The sequence below is a fragment of the Camellia sinensis genome, chromosome 4 (assembly GCF_055761805.1).
Source record: "Camellia sinensis isolate YWXY chromosome 4, ASM5576180v1, whole genome shotgun sequence".
NCBI classification, from domain to species: Eukaryota; Viridiplantae; Streptophyta; class Magnoliopsida; order Ericales; family Theaceae; genus Camellia; species Camellia sinensis.
In genome coordinates this window covers 101,106,458-101,134,019 of record NC_138964.1, presented here as the reverse complement: position 1 = coordinate 101,134,019, position 27,562 = coordinate 101,106,458, and the positions used below count along the sequence as shown (strand labels likewise).

The 27,562-nt window shown below is 36.2% G+C and overlaps 1 non-coding gene across 1 annotated transcript in view; it reads right to left on the bottom strand.

Moving 5' to 3' along the window:
- Positions 1-222: 222 nt before the first annotated feature.
- Positions 223-27,562, bottom strand: part of LOC114320852 (uncharacterized protein At1g51745) — a 51,375-nt gene continuing 24,035 nt past the window's right edge. Inside the window, exons 3-6 of the transcript XR_014365912.1 lie at positions 16,502-17,004; positions 3,569-3,630; positions 328-495; positions 223-282 (exon numbers count right to left, since the gene is read on the bottom strand). This is a non-coding gene — a transcript (uncharacterized protein At1g51745). The remainder of the gene's footprint in view (positions 283-327; positions 496-3,568; positions 3,631-16,501; positions 17,005-27,562) is intronic.

The following is a 27,562-nucleotide window of genomic DNA, read 5'->3' as shown; positions in this document are numbered from 1 at the left end:
AAGGTAGTGCGCCCATAATCTCTGAGACTGCATGGCCAACCTTGACAAGGAGGAGCATGCAGATGTTGGAAATAAATAATTTCAAACTCTCTCTCTCTCTTTCTCTATAGTGCTCTGCCTTCTCTCTTCCCCTAGTGAGCTAACTTGACCATCGAAGGGGTTTTCCGCCAAACCCACCTGCCTGGTAGCTCACCTTCATTTTGTTTACAGTGTAACGGAGTTCTAACGGAGTGCGACGAGCTTGATAGCAAGGAAGTACGGAGCGAGGCGAATATTTCTTTCCTGTACAATTGGCGCCGTTTATGGAAAGTTCTTTAACAAACAAACCTTGTTCTCCAAGCTTTTTTGACTGTTTTCCATGGCAAACAATGACGAAACACCGCTGTCCATTGTCGACGGCATCACTCCAGAGTCGGTCTGGTGAAGAGATGGCCTTCTCGTCATTCCGACCATGGCGGGCCTAGAGACCTCCTCTAGAAGGCTACCCAAAGATCCCTGAGACAAACGCACGAGGAGCACTGACTATTCAAGGAGTCCTGATGGGCACCGGCGATGAGGAGAGTCACACGCTCAACGCCCAGAGCACAAACTCAGAGACCAAGATGCCCTCATACGGAGAATGGTGACTGAGATGGAGATGTTGAAGCGACAGATCAAAGGGAAGGGTATTGTTGGAATGGGAAACCATAGTGAACACACCCAATCTTGTCACTCAGGCAGCCAGCATCAACGGGGGACACCCTTTCTCTCCATCACCAGAAGCTATGGAGTAAGCGATTCCAATTCACTGGTGAAGAGGTCATGCATGTGAGACAACAACTATCGTCCCTCACGTTCATCGACGACATCGAGATATGCTTACTCCGCCCGTTCAGAAGATCTGAGGGACGTCTTGGAGGAATGTGCATGACGCAAAGAGGTCCAAAGAGTGCCGGTGCTACAAAAGCTCAGTCCCAGAATTCGTTGCAGTGAGGAAGTGGCCATGCCGCCACCTAGAATGGTGGTTCCAACACCGGTGGACAGAGATTTGGCAAGACTCACCGCCACCCCGCTGTCTCTAGAGATTGAGAGCACGCCACTCCCCGCCAAATTCCATCAACCTAAGTTCACATTGTACAATGGCAAGACGGATCCGTACATGCGCGTTAGTCATTACTGGCAAGTAATGGTAGGCCACCGGCACAACAATGCCTTGATGTGTCTCATATTCCCAGCGAATTTGGGAGAATTGGGCCTGAAATGGTTCGAAAGGTTCCCGAAAGGGAGTATTGAGGGGTGGCAGCAGTTGGCGAAAATCTTCGTCACTAGATTCAAGACCAATACGCGAACACCAAAGGAGGTCGATCACCTCCTGGGTATCAAGATGGAATCGAGCAGTTCTTTGAAAACATACAATGCCAAGTATTAGGAGACCTATAATGAGATCCTCTATTGCCCCACTAATTTGGCAATCGCCCAATACAAGCTAGGCCTACCAGTTGGACATAGACTGCAAGACTCGTTTACAATGCACCAGCCCACAACCATAGAATCGTTGATGCAACGGATTAACGAGCACATCTGAGTTAAGGATGATGCCGCCACTGCCATCGAGAAGGCAAATCCGGTGATCGCGGACAAGCATGCGGCTAGAAAGGTTCACTTAGTGGGGCAGGAGGACAACCGCCCTATTGTTTGGTAGTTTTGGTCTCTACATGTGTAAGAAATGTAGAGGGGAGCACAACCACCTGTCTAAAGAAGGACAACAGAGGTAGTGCGCCCACAATCTCTGAGACTGCATGGCTAGCCTTGAAAAGGAAGAGCATGCAGACGTTGAAAGTAAGCAATTTCAAGCTCACTCTCTCTCTCTCTCTCGCTACAGTGCTCTGCCTTCTCTCTTCTCCTAGCGAGCTAACTTGACTGTCCGAGGGGTTTTCCAGCAAACCCACCCGCCGGGTAGCTCACCTTTATTTTGTTTACAATGTGACAAAGTTCTAACGGAGTGCGATGAGCTTGATAGCAAGGAAGTAGGGAGCAAGACGAATATTTCTTTCCCGTACATAACACAAAATGCTTTTTTACAAAAAGTTAAACCAAAATATTCTACTATCAACATTAAAACTCATTTCATTCAATGGAAACCGCCACTTGTAAATTTTGTAAAACGTAATATTGATGGCTCATTCCATGGTAATTCAGGCTTGACAGGGATAAGAGGAGTATTTTGTGACCATTAGGACAAATTTGGAAGCTTTTGCTCACCCTGTTGGTTACATTTCTAATAAAAAGGCTAAATTATGGACTCTTTACACTAGACACAAAAAAGACTGCAAACTACAAAAATCTGATAGTTGAATATGATTCTATTCTAACCCTACATGCTTTACACAGGTGACAGACGAGGACCCACACGCATCAAACTCTTCTATAAGACTACCTACAGCTTCTGCATGAATTCAACAGTATTCCGTTTTGCTTTACTTATGAAGAGGGCAATCAAGTGGCTAATGCTCTTGCTTCTTTTATAGCCACCCTTGGCCCTTTTCCAGCACTCTTCCTTAATGCCTCTTTGCTGGTTTTATTGATATTGTGAGTAGAGTTTCTGTAAGAAGAAGTGTTTACACCATTTCCCTTTATTTTTGTACCCTTTTTTGAAGAGGGATTGGCGTGACCCTCCTAATATTCATTTTGTTTCTAATGTATTGACCATATCTTTTTAATTTAATGCACTTGTTTTTTGTGGCAAAAAAAAAAAAATACAATATATTGTGAAAAATATAGAATAGGTAAAAATAGAAGAAAATTAAAATAAAAAATGCCTCATGCAAGGGTTATTTCTCAATTTTTGTTACGAAATTTAACTTTAAACTAACCGAGAGGCTACATTGTAATTTAACAAAAAAATGCAAGTTGTTGATTGTTACAATTAGAAAAAGAACCAAAGTGGAGTTTGATATAAAATGCAAGAGTGTGAAGTATAATTTACTTAAAAATATTTGGATTGGATTGCACTCAAAGGGGAGGACAACCCACATTTGATTTGAAAATCTTTCTAATACTATGTTGGGATTTCAAATTAATGAAGGAGAGAGAGAATAATTAACTTTTTTATATTTTTATTTCTCTTCCTAAATTACTTCACAAATTCCTCATCTAAAGTAACTTAAAAAATGGGTCAAGATAAACTACATTGAATAGTTTTTGCATTCACCATTTCTTTCTTTTTGTTTTTTTTTCTTTTCTTTCAGCCCGGATGTAATGGAATCTTTCCCTGCCCCAGTCTTTTTGAATTGAATGGTTACAAAATTTTGAGGGATGTATAGAGGTGTTTAATTTACTTGCAAACATGTTATGTATAATATTAATATATATATATATATATATATTAGATAAAAAATGAAAAAATAATTAGAAATCAGTGAAAATGCAAGTAAAAATTGTTCTTTGAAACAAAACTGTCACTTAAACCAGAGCACTTGTCTCAGTTATACTATCAATTTGTAGTTAATTTTCTCATATCTCAATTATATGTTATTCTCCCTTATTTCTATCTAAAAAAATATGTAGTTCCCAAAACAACTCCAATTACCTCATAAGTCATGCCCGTGGACTTCACTCCAAAAACCTCATTCTCTGCTACTGTATTTGAAACTAGCCATTTTTTTTTTTCAAGCATTAATCAATTAGAACTATCATCACACCTCACATTTGAGCTTTGAATCTTGATAATATTCATGTACAAAATAGCCTTGTGGGCTTGCTAATCTGCTAAACAATGACAGTCCTGTTTTACTTTTTGCCGTTAGTGCATAAATGCATAATAATATGACATTAATAAAAAACAATATTAGAATTGCAAGAACCACAAATAAAACCAGACACAAAAACTTATAAATGGACTAACCACAAAAACCCTTGCCACTACAACATAAAAGTGCCACAAAACTATTGGTTTAATGATATTTTTTACCCTTGTGGCATTTTGCACAAGTGCCATTTGTATCCGTGTCACGGTAGATACTTGCAAGTGCCACTACACCATCATGGTTAAAAACTTTCAATGACATTTTGATGTCTATTATTTGTGGCACTATCAAGCGCCATTAAAAAAAGAGTTAGTGACACTTATAAGTGTCATTACACCATCAAGACTAAAACCTTTCAGTGACACTTTAATGTCATGGTAGGCACTATTCGTGACGCTATCAAGTGCCATTCGATAATTCGTTGTAGAACAATTTGATCCGCTCTTGCGGAGACTTGAACCGCCAACCTCCCGCACCATAAACCTTATACACCACACTCTTCCCAATACACCTCTATAAGCACCAAATGGTTATATATGCAACATATATTATTTATATAGTACATACATCCATATTAATATAAAGATACGTGTATAAACATAATTATTTTATTGAACATAATTTATGTAAAATACTAGCAAAATAAAAAAAGACCACTTTTATATTTTTTAGTCGCCAATTCTATACTTTTGGCTACTAATTGTTTTTTAGTTGCTAAAAAACTTAACTTTTGCCGACCAAAATCGGATTTGGTTGCCGAAGATGCACTTTCAACTACCAAAATTTTGGTCGCCAAAAATTTAATTCTTGCCTTAGGATTTTAGTTCTCCCGCGCTAAAAATGACCACCTTTGGCGACTAAACTTATTTTTTAGTCACCAATTGTAGACTTTTGGCTACTAAATTTTTTTTTGGCACCAAAAAGCTTTACTTTTAGCTACTAAAATTTTTTTTGTCGGTAAAACCCATATAATCAGCGACCAAACTTATTTTTAGTCGCCAATTGTAGACTTTTGGCTACTAAATTTTTTTAGTCGCCAAAAAGCTTTACTTTGGGCTACCAAAATTTTTTTAGTCACTAAAACCCATATAATCAGTGACCAAACTTAGTTTTAGTCGCCAATTATAGACTTTTGGCTACTAAAATTGTTTAGTCGCCAAAAAGCTTTACTTTTGGCAACTAATGCTGTTTTGGTCGCTGAAAGCTATACTTTCAGTGACCAACTTTTTTTTGATCAGGAAATTTAGTCGCCGAATGTGCTTTTTCCTGTAGTGTATATTGAGTATAATTTATTTATTTTTAATCTTTTACTGCATTTTAAAAGTTTAGAAAATATATTGGCATTTTTTGTTTTTAAAAAATGCCATTAAAAGCTTGGAAAGTTTTTGGCTTGGTGGCATTTCTCAAAATGCTATAAAATATTTGTTTATGACACTTTTCACCTAAGTGTCATAAAAAGTAATTTGCACCTACCTAGTGTCCTAACATTTTTTAAAAAAGGCCATTGCGACTAAAGTTTAGTGGCATCTGTTGGTAAATGTCACGAACATAATTTTGTGTCATTATTTTATAAAATGTCATAAAATTGATGTGACATTTCTTTATTGAAATGCCACTAGAGCCTTGTATGTTTGTGGTTCTGTGGCATTTTTCTAAAATATTTAATGCCAATTTTTATTTTTGTGGCATTTTCTAAAAACATGCCACTAGTGTAGTGTCACTAAAGTGTAAATTTGTTATAGTAACATTTTTGTTGTAGTGAAGTGACATTTTTTTAATTGAAATGCCAATAGAGCCTTGTATATTTGTGGCTTTATGACATTTTTCTAAAAAATGCTACAAAATATTCTTTTTTGTGACATTTTTTAAGAACACGCCGCTAGTATGGTGTCACTAAAATGTGTTTTTATTATAGTGAACGATCCATTTATTTTCTATGACCAGTTCTGTGGACTAACCACAAAAACCCTAACCATCCATTTGTTTTCCATGACCAGCTCTGTGTTCAATTTATGTATTTCAAATATTGCATTTATAATAATTTGACTTCCTTTTGAGCATTGCGCCTGCAAATTCAGTAACTTGCTTTCATAGGGACACAAGCATATACTCCCTCTGTCCCAAAATAATGGTCCCTTTTGGGGAATCTAACTTTTTTTGGTAGTATAATTATTGCATTTGAAAAAAGTTGATTTTTCAAAATTATCCTTTTGATAGTACATTTTTTGATAATATCAATGTCATAATTGTACTTTTTATATTGTTTATTAATTTAAAAGAAGGCCAAAATAGAAAATTTATATTATTTTTGTACTTGATTTTTGAAGATGGATTAATATTTTGGGACAATGAAAAATGGAATAAGGGACTAATATTTTGAGACGGAGGGAGTATAACTTTATCATGTAACATGCAAAACCATACTAATCTGCCAAATGCAAGAAATTGGTTCAATTCCATTCATTAAAGGGTTAATTACAATTTACGCCACCATCTCCTCAACTATTAACAAAGATCACTTTACCACCCTAGTAAATGAACCTATACGTTTTGACCTTTTCAACTGTGAAAGTATCACTTTCACCCCCTTCAGACCACCTCCAAAAAGAGTGTATTTGTGAAATTTTCAAAGTTGAAAAGGTCAAAATGTACAAGTTGATGGATGAATAGGATAAAGTGATATTAGTTAATAGTTGAAGAGTGTTGGTGTAATTAACCCTTCATTAAAAACAGCCAGAAAAAACCTGGCCCACAATCTTCTTCCAAACTCAACCTGCAAAATGTCAACAAATGGATTTCCAAGCACTAAAACAGCCACCAGAATACAGGTTTCGAATCTTCCGCTAATTATGATTAATGTCCACATAACAGCAGTACCATAGAGCATTTTTCAGTTATTAGCTACTCCAATCAACCAAAATTTCAATAATCAAAACTGAAATCAGATCACCACCACCTTTTACACCTCTGACTAATTAATTGTTACAATGGGAGTGTTTAGGAAGAAACTTTTTTAACTTTTTTTGGCTAAAATAGCACTAAAAGACAAAATAGACTAAAATAATCAATAAGGTCTCGTTTGGCAAGTGGCTTTTCTACTTAAAAAGTCAAAAAGTCACTAAAAAAGTCAAAAAGTCACTAAAAAAAATCAAAAAGTCAATCATTCATATCAAAAAGTCAAAAATTCTATTTTCTCTTTATTTTTTGCATATCTTTTCATAAAAAGTCAAAAAATCATCTCAAATATACTAATTTTTTTTTTTACATTACATTTTAGCCAAAAAGTTACTAAAAAAATATGTTCCCAAACGAGGCCTAAAACAAAATGTCACACTAAACCCATAATCATTTTATTTTTTCTCTCACAAACATTACATCCAACTACAAAAAAATCTATCTTCCGAAACACAAAAATTTTAGCCTACTAAAATAGCCAAAAACTAAAATAACCTACTAAAATAATCAAAAACTAAAATAGCCTACTAAAATAGTAACTTTCCGAACACCCACAATATATATACACAACGAAAGCAGCCTAACTGCAATTGTACTTCGACAGTTACTTCCTACGATAAAAATGTCATGCAATTATTTTACAAAGGGGAAGGAGGGATTCTACCTCCAGGGCAGAATGTAAACTCATTGCAACTCACTGCCTAATTGAATCCAAATCCCTAAAAAACACAAAAATAATATGCTGTCCTGCTACTACAACTTTTCTCCAAGAAACAGACTTCATGGAAGGCCTGATGATGTTGTTGGAACAATCTTTTGTGTAAATAAAATAAATTGAAACTAATTCAAACAAAATAAATAAATAACATACCGAATTTATTTATCGAACCGAATTAAAAAAATAAAAATAAAAGACTAAGTCGAGTGTGTGACACTCTGTCCTTAAGACAGATTCACCCCGCTACGGTGCTTACGGTTGAGTGGCGTCTATCTCCCAGAATACAATGATTTTCACAAAATTGTTGTAGCACACCAAACAAATTTGTACGGCAAACCAAACCTTGTGTTCTATACTCTCTTTAATTTTTCCTAAAACTATAATGAAGAAAAATGCACACAATAAAATCTGGACAGCAATGAGACAATAATTTCATACTGAATTTCGGGTCCCTAGACTGCTGGAATCATGGTTGTATTTATAGGCAAAATTACACAGCCCCGAACAAGTGCTGTTAGACTGAATAGGTGCAACAAGTGTCAACAGATACTGTTTGAAATTCAAACAGATTCATTGCAGTTATAAAACCGAATATGTCCGTTGCATCTTGGAACATTTTTTTTTTTCAAATTATTTGAAAATAGTATCGTTGGTGGAACAGTCAAAGGAACTGTTGGGATATATTTTATTATTAAACTATTTGAATAGTTTAATAAAAAATGCTAATGGTGGAAAAGTATTATAAAACTGTTTGGAATTTATATATTAAACTATTTGAATAGTTTAATTAATAAAGAAGAAGTACAAACTTTAGGAAACCACCAAGGAACCCAAAAATTGAATTTAGATTTAAATTAAAATCCCACAATAATTTTTATTGAAAAAATTTCAAATGAATTTTTTCTAAACAATTAATGTTTGATCCGAAAACGACATCAACTTCACATTCACTCAAAAATGGTTTTGACGTTTCGTCTTCACCGTGTGACTTGCCATGCGGCAAGGAACACTTCACTTCTTCGGACCCACCCCCAAACACTTCACCTTTTCGGACCCACCCCAAAAGACGTTTGGGGCCCACTCAAACTTGGGCTAAAAAATATGCCTATATTAAACCATTTTTCCAACAATCCCCCACATGAATGGAATTTGACAGAGAGAAAATGCAACAACATGATCTAATCATAGAGAGTACAGAAATTGGAAATATTTTGCAAAGGATAGGTAGCTTTTGGCTTTGAACCTTCCCTTGTGAGACACTATCGGATTTACTAGCTAACCAGTGAACATGATGTCTTGAACTGTTCAGCTGTTTGTGTAAACCAAGACAATAGAACTCACATAGTATATCCCCAGACACAGTTTAGTTCTCACTATTGTGTTCATTTTGGCCCTGAACAACCTAGTCTTCCATGAGTGCTCTAGAGAATTGTAGCCCTTCACAATTCTCATAGAACCGGCCCAGTTCACACTCATATAGGTGATTCGTATGAAGAGTATCCTGCCATACTCCACTAAGTATACCTAGATATAAGAATCATTAAAAGTATTACTTAACCTAATACGCTGCAGACATCACTATTTCATCAAAGAAATGGGTAGGAGTTAGACTCCCCAGTGATCCTTCTGAGTCATTCACAACTCGGTTGTCCCTTTGAACCTAGATCTTGGGATCTCCAGTCAACTAGGTTGGGTTGCCATTGTGGTAACTCTTATTTAATAGGCTTAAGTCCCATTCCCCTCGATGAATTCTCAACTAACTCTCTTGCTAACCCTTTGGTTGGTGGATCCGCTATGTTGTCTTTAGACTTAACATATTCTATGGAAATAATTCCATTAGAGAGTAGTTGTCTCACAGTGTCATGTCGACGACGAATATGTCTAGACTTACCGTTATACATATGACTCTGTGCTCTACCTATTGCTAATTGACTATCGCAACGTATGCATATAGCAGGCACCGGTTTTGGCCATATTGAAATATCTTCAAGGAAGTGGCGAAGCCATTCTGCCTCTTCCCCTGCTTTGTCTAAAACTATGAATTTTGATTCCATAGTAGACCTAGCAATAGAAGTCTATTTGGAAGATTTCCAAGATGCAGCCGCTCCACCAAGAGTAAAGACATACCCACTGGTGGACTTCGAGTCTCTAGTATCCGGTATCCAATTTGCATCACAGTATCCTTCAAGTACTGCTGGATATCTAGTATAAATCAGCCCAATGGTACGAGTGAATTGGAGATATCTTAGAACCCTTATAATTGCTTTCCAGTGTTCTACTCCCGGATTACTGGTAAATCTACTTAATTTACTTACTGCATAAGCTATATTTGGGCGAGTGCAATTCATCAAGTACATTAAGCTTCCAATAATTTGGGCATACTCGAATTGAGAAATATTTTCCTGTACATTCTTAGAAAGATACAAATTAACATTTACAGGTGTTCTAGCAAGATGATCATCATCTTTGCTGAATTTGTCAAGTATTTTCTCAATGTAATGAGATTGTGACAAAGCATAACATTTTGATGTTTTGGTAATTTTCATACCAAGAATTACATCAGCAATGCCCATGTCCTTCATGTCAAAATGTTTATTCAACATTTTCTTGGTAGTTTTAATCATGTCATTATTACTACCAATGATGAGCATATTATCTATATAAAGACATATAAAAACATAATATTTATTTGTGTTTTTAATATAAACACATTTGTCACACTCATTAATTTTAAATCCATTTGACATCATTGCCTTGTCAAATTTCTAATGCCATTGCTTTGGCGCTTGTTTTAAACCATATAATGATTTAATCAATTTACACACTTTCTTTTCTTTTCCTAGAATAGAAAAACCTTCTGGTTGTTCCATGTAAATTTCTTCATTTAACTCACCATTTAAGAAAGCGGTTTTCACATCCATTTGATGAATTTCTAGATTGTATAGAGATACAATGGCAATTAGCATTCTAATGGATGTTATTCTAGTAACCGGTGAGTATGTGTCAAAGTAATCAAGACTTTCTTTTTGTCTAAATCTTTTGACCACAAGTCTTGCCTTGTACTTGTCAATTGATCCATCCGCTCTCATTTTCCTTTTGAAAATCCACTTGTACCCAAGAGATTTACAACTTAGTGGCAAGTCCACTAATTCCCAAATGTGATTTTGCATTCAACTTCACTGTTGATAGCTTCTTTCCATAAAGGAGATTCAGGACTGGACATAGCCTCTTTAAAAGTTAGAGGCTCATTTTCTAACAAATATGTTAGAAAATCTAGACCAAAAGATTTTGAGGTTCTAGCACGTTTACTACACCTAAGTTTCTCTTCCTCATTTTGATCTAACTCTTGTTCTTGATCATGTTCTTGATCCTGACTAGTAATAGCATCATGAGATCTTTTATTGTTACTAGTCTCTTGTCTAGTCTTATTTGAAAACACATGTTTAAAGAAAGATGCATTTCGAGATTCAATAATAGTATTTACATGCATTTCGGAATGATCTGATTTATGAATCAAAAACCGATGTGCACTACTATTCTTGGCATAACCAATAAAAATGCAATCAATGGTCTTAGGACCTATCTTAGTCTTTTTAGGACTAGGAATAGCCACTTTAGCCAAACACCCCCACACTTTTAAGTATTTGTAGGATGGTACTCTTCCATGCCACAATTTATAAGGTGTTTGATTCACTTTCTTTCGGGGTACTTTATAAAGTATATAATTAGCAGAAAGTATTGCTTCCCCCCACAAGTTCTGAGGTAATCCAGAACTTATTAACATGGCATTCATCATTTCTTTTAAAGTCCTATTTTTCCTTTCAGCAATTCCATTTTGCTGAGGTGAGTAAGGAGCGGTGGTTTGATGAATTATTCCATATTCTTTACAAAATTCACCAAAAGGTGATTCATACTCACCACCTCTATCACTTCTTAGGTTTTTGATTTTCTTACCAAGTTGATTTTCAACTTCATTCTTATATTGAATGAAAGTTTCCAAAGCTTCATCCTTGGTTCGAATTAAATAAACATAACTATATCTAGTATAGTCATCTATAAAAGTGATAAAATACTTTTTCCCACCTCTAGTTTGAATTGATTTAAAATCACAAATGTCACTATGAATTAATTCAAGTGGTTCCGTACTTCTTTCAATTGAATGAAAAGGAGTTTTAGATAATTTTGCCTCAACACAAATTTCACATTTATGATTTGAATCAATGTCAAATTTAGGTAAACATTCCATATTAATTAATCTACGCAAAGATCCATAATTAACATGTCCTAGTGTACCATACCATAAATTTGAAGACTCAAGCAAGTAAGAAGAAGATGTATTATTATTAATAACTGAGGGTACAGCGGTCATTACATTTAACTTAAAAAGGCCATCAGACATGTAACCTTTCCTACATACATCCCATTCTTAGTAAGTACAAATTTATCACTCTCAAATACTAGCCTAAACCCATTCTTACTCAACAGAGATCCGGAAACAAGATTCTGGCGAATGTCCGATACATGCAGCACATTGTTGAGAGTGAGTTCCTTTCCTGATGTCATCTTGAGAACAATCTTCCCTTGTCCTTCAACTTTGGAAGTTAAGGAGTTGCCCATAAAAAGTTGTTCACCATTGTCCACTGTAGAATAAGATGTGAACATCTTTTTGTCGGCACAAATATGGTGAGTAGCACCAGTCTCCACCCACAATTCTTTAGGATTTCCAACAAGATTTGCCTCGGAAACAACTGCAGAAAGATTGATGTCATCTATACCATTGGAAATATTGACCACTTCGGTCATATGGGCTTGAGCAGGCTTCTTGCTTGTTCTTCTTTTGCTTTTGCCTTTGCTACGGCAATCTTTGGCCCGATGTCCCCCTTTGTCACAAATGTAACACTTGCCATTAAACTTATACTTTTTATTTTCCCCCCCTTTAAAGCCTTGTGATGAACTTTTTCCAGAAAACTTTCGTTTCTTAGTTTTGAAGCATGTTCCATCACATTTGCCTTAGACACCATAGGATGCTTACCAGCCCGCTTTTCAGAATTGCGGTTGTCCTCCTCAATCCTCAAACGCACAATTAATTCTTCCATAGAAATTTCTTTGCGCTTGTGTTTGAGGTAGTTCTTGAATTCCTTCCAGCCTTTTGGTAATTTTTCAATTAAGGCTGCAACTTGGAAGGATTCATTGAGAAACATGCTTTCTGCGTGAATGTCATGCAGAATGAGTTGGAAATCTTGAACTTGGCTGATCACAGATTTTGAATCAACCATTACAAAATCTAGGAATCTGCCAACCACAAATTTCTTTGAGTCGGCATCTTCCGTTTTGTATTTTTTCTCCAAAGACTCCCAAAGTTCCTTTGCTGTCTTGATAGGACTGTAGACGTTGTATAATGTGTTGTCAAGTCCGTTCAAGATGTAGTTCTGGCAAAGGAAATCAGCATTTTTCCAGGCATCAACCGCAGCAACCACTTGCCAGTCGGTTTCATCCTCTTTCAAAATAGAAGCATCCTCACAGAGGAAACGAGCCAGGTTCAGAGTTGTAAGATAGAACAACATTTTCTGTTGCCATCTTTTAAAGTCAGTTCCTGAGAACTTCTCTGGCTTTTCACCGTGATTTACCAGTACTGTTACAACAGGAGAGGGGGTTGGCGTCATTGCAGCCACCACAATAGTACTTGTTTGGGCATTAGTTTCAGTAGCCATCAATTCTAATTTATAAAACAAAATTATAATTAGAATTTACACTACACAGAAAATTAAACCAAATTCACAGAATTATATTCTGTAAAAAATAAAAGAAACAAGAATGTAACTTTTATTTTCCAATTAATTTAGAAATAAAATAAAATTTTATTCAACCAAATTAATTCCACACAGGAAATTAAATTCTGTAAAATAAAAGAAATAAGAAAATAAATTTTATTTTTCAATTAATTTGGAAATAAAATAAAATTTTATTTAACCAAATTAATTCCAGACAGAAAATTAAATTCTGTAAAATAAAAGAAATAAGAAAATAACTTTTATTTTTTAATTAATTTGGAAATAAAATAAAATTTTATTTAATGATCTTCAGAATAATTCAAATTTGTCTTAAGTTTGTTGGAACAATCTTCTGTGTAAATAAAATAAATTGAAACTAATTCAAACAAAATAAATAAATAACATACCGAATTTATTTATCGAACCGAATTAAAAAAAAAAAAGACCAAGTCGAGTGTGTGACACTCTATCTTTAAGACAGATTCGGCCCGCTACGGTGCTTATGGTTGAGTGACGTCTATCTCCCGGGATATAATGATCTTCACAAAATTGTTGTAGCACACTAAACAAATTTGTACGGCGAACCAAACCTTGTGTTCTATACTCTCTTTGATTTTTCCTAAAACTAGAATGAAGAAAAATGCACACAATAAAATCTAGACAGCAATGAGACAATAATTTCAGATTGAATTTTGGGTCCCTAGATTGCTGGAATCATTGCTGTATTTATAGGCAAAATTACACAGCCCCGAACAGGTGCTATTAGACTGAACAGGTGCAACAAGTGTCAACAGATACTGTTTGAAATTCAAACAGATTCATTGCAGTTATAAAACCGAATATGTCCGTTGCATCTTGGACCATTTTTTTTTTTCAAATTGTTTGAAAATAGTACCGTTGGTGGAACAGTCAAAGGAACTGTTGGAATATATTTTATTATTAAACTATTTGAATAGTTTAATCAAAAATGCTAATGGTGGAAAAGTATTATAAAACTGTTTGGAATTTATATATTAAACTATTTGAATAGTTTAATTAATAAAGGAAGAAGTACAAACTTTAGGAAACCACTAAGGAATCCAAAAATTGAATTTAGATTTAAATTAAAATCCCACAATAATTTTAATTGAAAAAAATTCAAATGAATTTTATCTAAAAAATTAATGTTTGACCCGAAAACGATGTCAACTTCACATTCACTCAAAAATGGTTTTGACGTTCCTTCTTCACCGTGTGACTTGCCACGCGGTAAGGAACACTTCACTTCTTTGGACCCATTCCCAAACACTTTACTTCTTTGCTAGGAAGCACGGATACAGATACGGGATACGGATACGATACGATACGGATACGGCGATACGACTAAATTTGAAAAATTAGAATACGGGTACGGCAGGGATACGTTCATAAAAAATATTATTTTAACAATTTTTAGTAATGCAGTATGCATAAAAATAAAACCTAAAGCAAAAGACAACTTGATAAAGAAGAAAGATTTCTATAAAACTAAGAGTCTTCAAGGTCAATAGTTTCAACTTGTTCCCCTTTATCAGTGAATATCACAAGACCTTAGCTAAAGCGAAAAAACCATTCTTAAATAAAAATTTCAGCAAATATACTTTTTTAAGTCATCAATGATAGCCTAGGAAGCACGGATACGGATATGGTGATATGGGGATGTGGATATGACGATATGTCAAAATTTGAAAAAGTATGATACGGGTACAACGGGGATACATTCGTAATTTTTTTTTTATTTTATAATTTTAATAATGTAATATGCATGAAAATAAAACTTAAAGTAAATTAATAAATAAAGAGAGGGATTCCTATAAACCTAAAAGTGCTCAAACATTTATAAAACATCCAAAACTAAAAGCAAAAGCAAATGTAAATGCAAATTAAATATCATCCTTACATGCCAACACCAAAAAAAGAATGAGAGTAGAGAGAAGAAACGTAAGAGAGTGAGAAAACAAGAGAGAAGTGAGAGAGACAACAAGGATACATCAATTTGACAAATTCTATTACTTTAACTCGCACTATATTCCTCTTATCAAAGAACTAAACAAAATATTATAAGTAATATGTAACTTCGAGTATCCGTTACTTCAAAATTAAGTATCCGATACTTCAAAATTAATAAAAAATTAATTAAGAAGTATCCGATACTTTTAAGAAGTATCCGATACGTATTCGCGAGTATCCGAGGAGTATCGGTATCCGATAAGTATCCGATACGGATACGTCACCCTTTTTGAAGTATCCGTGTTTCATAGTTTTTCTTTGGACTCATCCCAAAAGACGTTTGGGACCCACTCACACTTAGATTAAAAAATATGCCTATATTAAACCATTTTTTCAACAGATGTCATAACAAGGTGTGTGGTTGGTCGCATTGAACAGGAAAGCAATTTATCCTACTGAGCACTACTTTCAAGGGAACACAAGCTAGGGCAGGGCCCTTGAGCCTACCCATAATTGGTTTTTTCTTCTTGTCTTCGCTTCGCTTGTGAGAACCAGTTAGCGAAGACAGTTTCCGAATCTTTTTGGATAAGAGCCCATTTTGCCTAACCTTGGATGATTTACATGCCAGAACACGTGAGTGCAACGTCAAATCCATACCAACATGTTCGAAGGCAGACATATTCTCGTCCAGATCATCATCAACTCACAGCTGCTACTGGTAAGATAGCATTCGGGCCCACTCACAGGAAGATCACAGAACCCATCATCCAAAACCTCGACTGTAAGTGGGTGATCTATGATGGGTTGACTATTCAATTTGCTCATCAGAGAGATATATGGAACATGTTGAAAACAAGAGCTGGCTTTCACCTCCAGAATAACATCATACAAACGATGTTTGGTTTTAGTTTTTTGAATTCAATTTCTTAAAAATTAAATTTTTTATTTTTTGTGTTGTTTTTGTTTTTAGTGAATATTTTTAAAATTTTAAGAAATTTTTTTACTCTTTTAGATGCATCTTACTTAGATGAACATAAAATAGTAAAATATTTGTGAAAAAATATTTTAAAAAATTAATAAATAGACAAAAATACGAAAATGTACTGAATTTTCGATTTTTTTTTTTGGTATATAGTGTTTTTTTTAAATTTTTTTTCACAAATATTATATTTTTTAAGTGTATTTATGTTAGGTGTGTCTAAAAATTAAAAAAAAAATACTTAAAATATTAAAAAAATTCATTGAAAATATTAAAATACAAAAAATAAAAAAATAAATTTTTCTGAAAACTATTTTCTGAAAACTGGAAACAAACAATCTGAGAGGGACATCTTGTGTTTGATATTTTGGGTTCACCGTAAATCGGGACTGACGATACAGAAGTGGCCCTTGTGCGGTCAGAGAGCAATCAAGAAAAATCTTTGTTGTCTGAGGTGCTCTGCGAGAAATATTCCCATTCCATCCCCAGTAGTCATCTACCTTGCGATCAACTTTCAGACTTTCTGAGCCTGCCAAATAGGAATTGGATTCATCATCCACATCGACAGACTTTCTCGAGTCTAGTGTTTTATTTTTACTTGTATGTCTTGTGTTCCTCTTCCTTTTTTACTGCCATTTTGAAGAACCTTGCACTATCCTCTGGCTGATAATACTGTCAATATCAGTGGCACCAGAACTGGTAGAACCAGACTCGTTAATGTTTCATTTCCTAAAGGTACAGTTTCAATTTGACTGCTTTGACTGGATTGCCCTCCAGCACCAACCTGAGGCATTTGATACGAACATGATACGAAAATTGGAGCAAAGCCTGGTAGAATATAATTGACACATCAACATATATGGTAAAAATATCCTAAAGATTAAGTGCAAGATAATACAATAAAGAGAAAGCAAGTAAAGTTAGTACTAGAATTGAAAGGTTGAACTGCAGGCATATATACAGCTAAGAAATTTGTTATTGTAAAATAGAATCACACCACAGCCAGAGTAACAAAGACACCACAAAATAATATAATATAATAAATAAATAAATAACAATAAAAACATTTCAACGGTAGGAGTAAAGAACAGGATGGAAATGAGAAGGAAAGCAAGTCAGCAAGAAGTTTAATACATAAGGAAAAATCTATCAATAAGCACCAGCATAGTTACATGTCAACATCAATTCATCATAAAAGAAAATATTACAATACAAGAGAGCTACCCAAATAGGTGTAACCAAATTTAGAGAAACAAGGAAAATTGGTTAGCAATAACATATTTCCATATGCATGCATGCATGAGCAGGTTATTCATCTCCAACTGAAGATCTCAAATGAAAAATTTGGCAATTGGCACTCTCTCTATCCCATAAAATAATTATAAAAAGAGAGAAAGAGAGTAGAACTTGTTATGGTTAGTGAAAATTTTGTGCCAAGTCCTTTCACATGACCTTCTCTCTGTGTTGGCAAGAGAGGAGACAAGTCAAGATGAGCCTTGTGCTTGTGAGATGGGCTTGTACTAATTGTCAAATTCTCTTTTCAGGGATTTCATTCAAGGTAAATTTATTATGCTACTACAGCTGCAGAACGTGTAGCACAAGGTTCGCAAGGCTAAAAAGAGCTAGTTCTTGTATTTAAACCTTGACTATCAAGCAATCCAGCTTAACTTCTTCAGGCTGGAGAACTTGGCTATTAAGCAACCTAGATTAAAACTTCTTTGGTGAATGGGGCAAAAACTGTGCATCTTTGAGCAGTTCAAAGGTAGTTTCATTGTTTACTAGCCCTAGAAACTGTAATGCAAACAGTTTCAAAAGTAGTTTTATTATAGCTGGTTGTCACGAGCCTTGATTTAGGTAGTTGGCCAGACTCCTTATTGAAAAAGCCAAACAGAAAGGTACATAAACAAACATATTGGCATGCAGTGTAGTGAAAAGTGCACCTAGGCACAAGGTGAAGCGAGGCGCAAGGAGTGCACCTGAAGGGGACCAAGGCAAGGAGCATTGGATGAGTTGCGCGCCTTGGTCGTGACTTGGACCAGGCGCAGCGAGGCTTAAGGCGCAAGCCTAAGGGGATTTTTTTTTTTTCCTTCTTGATCTGATCTAACAGCTGTGATCTGTGTGGAAGCGGCTCCAACCACATAGGATTACAACTCATACAATACAACACAACCCAACCAAAATCAATATACAACTCAAATCCCTAATCTATCGAAGAAGAAATCTGTGTTGTCTCTTCCTCTTCTCCTCCGGGCTCCTCTCTCGACTTTGATTTTGATTCATCAGGTCAGTGCTTCTTCTTCTTCTCCTACTCTTCTGCTTCACTGGTTGCTTTTCTTTTTTTCTTTTTCTTTTGTTCTTTTTTCTTCTTCGCTGCTTTACTGGTTGCTGGTTGCTTCTACGTTGCTTCGTTGTTTTTTTTTTTGTTTTGTTTTTTTTTTTTCTGCTTCAACTTCTACTTCAACTTCGACTTGCTCTGTTTTTTTTTTTTTTTTTTTTTTTTTCCTTCTTCGACTTCAACTTTGACTGCTTCTTCGAACTTCAACTTCAATTGCTTCTTTGACTTCGATTACTCTCTCTCTCTCTCTCTCTCTCTCTCTCTCTCTCTTCTTCTTCTTCTTTGCTCTCTCTTTGAGTTGAGTCTCTGTTAGAAAAAAAAAAAATACAAATAAGACTTATATTAGTCTCTGTTAGTATTTTTTTTTCCTTTGGTGTGCTAATGGTTTGTTTTTTTTCCTTTCTCTGTTAGGAAAAAAATTACAAATAATTAATTAATCACACATTACATTACACTGAAATTATTTTCCATTTATTATATTTATTGTGTAGAAAATGACATTTGAAAGTAATAAAAAAGATCTGGCGTGGCAACAGGCCCATTTGGTAGAGCCTAATAATTTAAACAAGTTTGAGTGTAATTTTTGTGGTAAAGTATCAAATGGAGGTGTTTATCAAGTGAAACAACACCTCACGGGAGGTTATACAAATGTCACTGCTTGCCCGAAGTGTCCAGCTTATGTAAGAGAAGAGATTAGAGAGTTCATGTCAAAAAAGAAGACGCAAAAAGAAGAAATGAACATGCTGCCTAATTTCGATGACATGGACATGGAAGATGAAGATGAAGATGTTGTTGAGATCAATGTCAATCAACGTGGTAAGTTGACAAGTAGCAGCCAAGGTTCATCCAAATCCAAATAAAAAATGCCAAAGATAAAAGGGCCTATAGATGTTTACTTCACACCCAATCTTGAATCAGTGGTGAAAAATCGAAGAGACCAAGCAAAAGGAAAGCAAACACAAATTACAAAGAATGACCCTTACAAAAAAGAAATGAGAGCTCGAGCAGTGCAAAGATTTGCAAGGTGGATGTATGTGTAAGATTTCTGAACAAAAACTGTATATTAGATTGAACTGAACAAAGAATACATACATCACTCACTTATATAGAACGCTAAATCCTAATCCTATACAAATACATCACTGATATAGTGTTCTATTAGATATAGAACACTAACACTAATTCCTAATCCTAAAAGGAAAGGAAAACGGAGTGTTCTCACACCCCGCTCAAACGCAAGGTGTTTTAGCATAACACACTGAGAGTTTGTCAAGAAAAAGCCAAAACCGAGCCGTGGTGTGAGTCTTGGTGAAGAAATCAGCAAGTTGCAGATTCGAAGAAACAAAAGGAAGCAAGATAACGCCAGACTGTAGATGTTGACAGATGAAGTGACAATCAATCTCAATATGCTTTGTCCATTCATAAAAGACAGTGTTATGAGCAATCTGAATAGCACTTCGGTTGTCACAATAGAGAGAGGTCGGTGAAGACTGAGGGACACCCAAGTTAGATAAGAGACCACGAAGCCAGACAATTTCAGCAGTAGCATGAGCCATAGCATGATACTCAGCTTCAGCAGTAGAATGAGCAACAATAGTTTGTTTCTTGCTTTTCCAAGAAATCAGGGAATCGCCAAGAAACGTACAGAAACCTGAAGTAGATTTACGATCATTAACATCACCAACCCAATCAGCATCAGCATAGGCCACCAAATCTAACAAAGAAGTAGAAGAGAATAGCAAGCCCTGAAAGATAGTACTGCGAAGATAGTGAAGAATCTGAAGCAAAGCAGCCCAATGTGTAGAGCAAGAAGCAGAAACAAACTGACTAACCACATGGATAGCATAGACAAGATCAGGGCGAGTAACTATCAGATAGACTAAACAATCCACAAGCTCGCGATATAACATAGGATCGTCGAGAGGAACACCATCAGTAGTGTTAAGCTTCACACTAAGCTCAATGGGGATATCAGAAAGCTTAGTGTCAGTAAGTCCAGCGTGATGGATAACCTCGTTGGCATACTTAGCTTGGGATAAAAAGTAACCCTTGGGCGAAGAAGCCACCTCAATACCAAGAAAATACCGTAATGGTCCCAGATCCTTTATTTCGAAGGTACGAAAGAGATGTTGCTTGATCTCAGAGATAGCAGAAGAGTCAGAGCCAATGATGATCATATCATTCACATATAGTAAGAGAGCAACAAAACCAGTCGAGGTATGTCTTAGAAATAAAGCAAAGTCAGAAGCAGAAGGATGAAACCTAAGCTTGGTAACAGCAGTCTGAAAGCGATCATACCAAGCACGAGAAGACTGCTTTAGACCATACAGAGCACGCCGAAGATGACAAACTTGGCCAGAGAAATGGTGAAGACCAGGGGAAGGACGCATGTAAACCTCCTCAGTGAGATGGCCATTAAGAAAAACATTCTTAACATCCATCTGATAAAGAGGCCAAGAACGAATAGCAGCGACAGAGATCAAAGTACAGACAGTAGTCATCTTGGCAACAAGAGCAAACGTCTCCTCATAATCAATACCATGTTCCTGGGACAAACCTTTGGCAACCAGACGAGCTTTGTAACGCTCAAGAGAACCATCAGAATAAGTCTTGACTTTGTAGACCCATTTGCAACCAACCAGATTCTTACCAGCAGGCAAAGGAACCACTCCCATGTACTAGTTTCTGTAGAGCAAACAACTCATCCTCCATAGCTTGAACCCAATGAGGATCCTGATTGGCTTCCTTGTAAAAGATTCTACAAAAGAGTCAATAGTAGACAAAAAAATACGATAGGAAGCAGAAAAACATATATTAGACCAACCCAACCTGTTTGGAGGATGACGCGCTCGAGTAGGATATCAGTGTTCAGCAGGATCGGTGTCGTCAGAAGCAGGAGGAGCAGCAGCATGGGCAGAGACAACAAGTAAATGAGGAGCCTTGCAACGAGAATATACTAATAACGGAGGAAGAGAAGCAGCGAGAGGTGAAGCAGGAAAAGAGGATGGAACAAGCTCAGGAGGAACAGTGGAGATCTATTCATCAGACGAGACCTCAGAAGGAAATAGGTCAATGTGAACCAAATCCTCTTTGAAAACTGGAGTAGTGAGAGGGGAAAGCTGAAAGTAAGATAGACGTTCGAGAAAGGCAACATGACGGGAGACATAAAGACGATGAGAGATAGGATCGTAACAGCGGTAGCCTTTCTGAGTAAGACTGTAACCCAAAAAGACACACAAGACAGATCGGGCACTGAGTTTGGTCCTATCTTTACAAGGAAGGAGGATAAAACAAGCAGACCCAAAGACACGCAGGAGGGAATAATTGGGAGGTTGGGACTATAGAACCTTATAAGGGGATCGACCGGAGAGTAAGGGAGTCGGCATGTGATTGAGGAGGAAAACAACGGTAAGAACTGCCTTACCCCAGAATGGTGCTGGAACGGAGGCAGAAAGAAGAAGAGATCGAGCTGTCTCAAGGAGATGACGGTGTTTACGCTCAGCACGACCATTTTGGGTAGGGGCATAATTGTCAAATCGGGATTCGTATCGTGAATCGAAATGGTCTCGTACCGAATCGCGAATAGAATCGAATCGTAAATCGTAAAGATTCGGTCACTTCTTCTAAATTATTTAAAAATATATATTTACACATTTAGATGTTAAATACATGTTATGAATATAAAATATTTAGACTTAAATCAACAAAAATGTTATTTTGAATGATAATCATGTAGTTTAATAAGTAAGAAGTTAACAAACGTTCCTATGTAAGATCACCATCTTACCTTTTTTTTCTTTTTTAGATATTTCTTATCAACCATTCTTAATAAAAATAATAACCAAATAGACAAACTATCAATTTCTAAAGTAACAATAATAAACAACGATATTGATATTTTGATAATAAGCATACATACTTTTCTAAGTAACAGTGAGCAAATAATAATAATGAATCATTTAGAATCTTTTTTTTTAAAGCCTAAAATATTTTAAAAAGTATACTTGACCTCATACATGTAACATTTAATTTAATAAAATAGTAATAGATAATTCATAGTGTAATTTTAATCTTAAACATCTTTAGAAGATATATTACGATTTTTTAAAAGAAAAAAAAAATGAGAAGAAAGGTTAAAGATATGTTGGGTTTGACTAAATCTAATTGGATCCTATTAAAAACTTCATGATCACTAAAATAACAACAAATCATGTATATATGCTGGTTATTTTGGTATTAAACATTATTAGAAGTTGTATTATGTCATTTTTACTAAAAATATGGAGGAAAAATAGAGTCGAAAATATGTCAGACACAATAATTTTAAAAATTGCATGAATCGTAAAAAGTGAATCGAATTGTGAATCGATTGTGAATCGTGTGATTCACTAGAGATTCACTTCCAAAATAGATTCACCCTTAGATTCGTATCGATTTTGTAAAAATTGCGAATCGAATCGCGAATTGTAAGATTCTGATAATAGAGGGCAGGGGTATCAGTACAGGAGGTTTGGTGAATGGTGCCTAATTTGGCCAAATACTCACAGAATTCAGTTTTAAAGTATTCCCCACCCAAGTCAGACCGAAGTATTTTAATTGTGGCCCCAAACTGTGTAGTGATCATAAACTGAAAGGTACGATATATCTGGTAGAAGTCAGATTTATAAGTCATAAGATAAACCCAGGTATAGCAGGTACAATCATCAACAAGGGACACATAATACGCAGAACCCCCTTTAGTAAGGGAAAAAAGAGAAGTAGAAATAGAAGTACTGTTATTAAAAGGTAAAGCTGTCATTTTAGCAAGTTTACACCCTCGACACTCATTAATTTGACTAGGAGAAACTTTACCTAACGAGCCTGACTGAGCTAAAGATCGCAAGCGGTCAACGGACAAATGACCTAAGCGAGAATGCCATAAATAAAACTGACTCGAGTGAAAATCTAACTAAAAAGATAAAAGTGCAACGGGGGAGGTAGACTGAGGAAGATACAGACTTTCCACCACATAGAGATCTCCAACTCTACGGCCTGTCCCAATCTGCTTCTTGGATACCTGATCCTGTACACAACAGACAGAAGAAGAAAAGATAACATCAAAACCGGAAGCATCAAGCTGACTGATAGAAAGTAAGCTAACAGACAGTTGAGGAACATAAAGAACAGAGGGAATAGTAACAGCAGACATAGCAGAGGGTAAAACAAACCCAATAGATAGGACGGACATACCAGCCCTATTAACAGTATTGATAGTAATGGGAAAGGGAGCGGGGATACAGTTTTGGAGTAAGGAAATGTGAGGAGTCATATGATGAGAGGCACCAGAATCAAAGAGCCAGACAGAGGAAGGAATACCTAAAGAGGACCCAAGCAAACCTGAATGAAGAGAGGTAAGAGCAGAGGCCGATGGGGATGGCTAAGAGGTGGAGAGGATATGCTGAAATTGTGCAACCTGAGCACTCAAAGTAGCCAAGTCAGGATCGGGAGTCGGAGTAGATGCAGTGTAAGTGGCAAGAGGGCGGAAAGTACCCAAAGTAGGACTGCGGAATTGTGTCTGGGAAGATGGAGTAGGCTGACGTCCCTTCTTGGGACAGTTATTCTTCCAATGACCCCTCTGATGACAGAAAGCACACTCATCTGGCCCTAATGGTCCTTTCTTGGGTTTCGCAATGGCTTGAAACTGATAAGGAGGTAGGGTCGATAACAAGGGAGGCTTGGCAGGAGCCAAGAAGACAGAAGGAGGCAGAGTCTGACTAGCCATCTTAAGACGGGTTTCCTCAGAGAGGAGCTCACGAACAATAGCATCCACAGAGAGAAGAGGATATCGGTGAAGGATGCCACCTCGGATAGCCTCATACTGAGGGGATAGAGCCGTTAAGAACTGTACTAAACAACCCTGCTCCCAAAACTCAATATAATCGTCTAGTATCTTGGGACTAGGTGGTTCCATAAGAGCCAATTGATCCCAAAGACCGGTCATCTCAATATAGAAGTCTTGAATAGTTTGATCCCGCTGACGAGCACTCTGAATAGTTGTTTCCAACTCATATTGCTTGGCAAAGTTGGACTGCTGATAAACACCTAGTAAATAATCCCACACTTCTTTGGCAGTACTGTACTTGGAAAACATCATTCTAATACGGTCATCCACAGAATTATGAAACCAGGTCAGAACTTGGGCATTATCACAATCCCAAGTGTCACAGGAAGACAGATACCCTTCCGCCTTCGAGTTTGATGGACGAGGAACAGAACCAGAAACATAGCCCCATTTTTTTTGACCAAGAAGAAAATTCTTCATGACACTAGCCCAATAAGCTTAATTGCCACCAGTGAGTTTACATTTGATGGCTTGGATTTTAGTATCCGACATTGTAATAAAACAAAGTTTGTAATAAACAGACAAGTATGGGGCTTGAGTGCAATATTCCTGAAATAGGGTTTTAAATAGAAATACCCAAGTTGAAGCATAGAGATCGCGAAGCAGAGAGAGAGAGAGAGAGAGAGAGAGAGAAAGACTGAAGCTGAGATCGATCTTTAGATGGAGATCGTGAAGATTTCAAATAGAGATCGCAAAGCACAAAGGCAGACGAACCAGATTAACCAGAGAGTCGAAGTAGATATTTGCGAATCGAATCAAACAGAGATCGCGAGGAAGAGAGGGGCTTTCGCGAGACAAACTAGATGAACCAAAAAAGGGCTAGGGTTTCGAACCTTCGCGAGTCTGGAGAGAGAAAAGTCGCGACTCCGATGGTGATATGCAAAGCAGCTAGGGTTTTGAACCTAGCTCTGATACCATGTAAGATTTCTGAACGAAAACTGTATATTAGATTGAGTTGAACAAAGAATACATACATCACTCACTTATATAGAACGCTAAATCCTAATCCTAAACAAATACATCACTGATATAGTGTTCCATTAGATATAGAACACTAACACTAATTCCTAATCCTAAAAGGAAAAGGAAAACAGAGTGTTCTTACATGTATGATGCTGGTATCCCTCTTAATGCTGTAAATTATGAAAGTTTTGGACCAATGATTGAAGCCATTGAGCAATATGGTCCCAGTATAGAGCCACCAACTTACCATGAAGTGCGGATTACCCAACTCAAAAAAGAGGTGAAATATACTGAAGATTTGATGAAGAATCACAAAGAGGATTGTGCAAAATACGGGTGTTTCGTAATAGCTGATGGCTGGACTGATAAGAGAGGAAGGACATTGATTAAAATTTCAGTAAATTGTCCAAGAGGAACCATGTTTGTTGAGTCGGTTAATGCTTCTAGCTATTCAAAGGATGGGCAGAAGCTATTTGAATTACTAGACAAGTTTGTAGAGAAAGCTGAAAAAGAGAATGTGGCACAAGTTATCACAGATAGTGCTACAGCTAATGTGTTGGCGGGTAAGAATCTTTCCTCCTTCCTTGCTTCAAAATTGTTTACTCATAGATTGTTTTGTAGTTCAAATTTAAAAATTTAAAATAATAATTCTTTTGTACATTATAGGGAGGTTTTTGGAAGCCAAGTATGAACACTTGTATTGGACACCATGTACTGCTCATTGCTTGGACTTGATGTTAGAAGACATTTTCAAGATACCTCGACTAAAAAAGACATTTGAAAGGGGTATTGCAATACATAGCTACATTTACAATCGGCCTATGTTGCTAAACACGATGAGGCGCTATACAAATCTCAAGAATTTGATCAAGCCTGCAAAAACTAGAGTTGCAATCGCTTTTCTGATTTTGTCTAGGATGCATCAACAAAAAAACAATTTGAGAAAGATGGTCACCTCTGAAGACTAGACCTCAAGCAAATGGATAAAGGAGCCACAAGGTAAAAGAATGGCACAAACTTTGTTGATGCCTTCATTTTGGAATAATATTGTGCTTGCCCTTAAGGTCTCGGGGCCTCTCGTCAAAGTGCTTAGATTGGTTGATACCGAGAATGCATTGCGAGTTCGTTTGATCATAAAGAAGACAAATATAATGAAATCTTTGAAATCATCAACAAAAAGTAGGCTATCCAATTGCATCGGCCTTTACATGCAACTGCGCACTTTCTTAACCCATAATTCTTTTACCCAAAAGCGTTAAAGGTGCAAAAAGATCATGAAGTGATGAATGGGTTTTATGAATGCATGCAAAGGTTGGTCTCGGATGTCATCGTTCAAGATTTGATCACTAATGAAATGAGTATTTATATGAAGACTGAGAGCCTTTTTGGCAAGCCTGGCAAAGAAATACCAGGTAATATATTATAGACTCGTAGAGTGTATTTTTGGTAATACTTTTAGTAAAACTCAATACTTCGTTACAATTATTTCTAACTAGTGATTATTGCAGCTGATTGGTGGCCATCATATGGTTCTAAAACCCTAAACTTGCAAACTTTTGCCACAAAAGTCCTTAGCCTAACATGTAGTTCATCGGGTTGTGAACGAAATTGGAGTGTATTTGAACATGTGAGCATTTAACATTCTAACTAATTTTTGGTGAATTCAAATATTTTTTATTCTCATTATATAGAATTTAATATCTTTTTAATACTTACAGCTTCATAGCAAGAAAAAAAATATATTGGAACAATGTCTCAATGATTTAATGTTTGTCAAATATAATAGAACATTGAGATATAAATAGAGTTATGCTAAGGATCCCAAATATTCTACCAAACCTCTCACATGGGTGTGAGACCCACACACATGTGGATTTGTGTGAGTCCCACCCCATGTGAGAGGTTTGGTAAAATATTTGGTAGAATATTTGGGATACATGGCATTTCTCATCTAGATATGACATGCGCAACACTCTTGATCCCATATTTTTGTAAAATATTGATGAAAGCAATGAGTGGTTGTTTGGGAGGATGAATGGAGAATCGGCTAAAGATAATGAGCCAGTGTTTGATAATGAGGATGGCTTGACGTGGGCCACTGTTGCTAGAGCTCCTGGAGTAGAAGAAAATAGTCAAGCAAGTAGAGCAACAAGTTCACGCTTAAAGACACAACCGAGGATATCTAAATCATCAAAATTAACCCCACT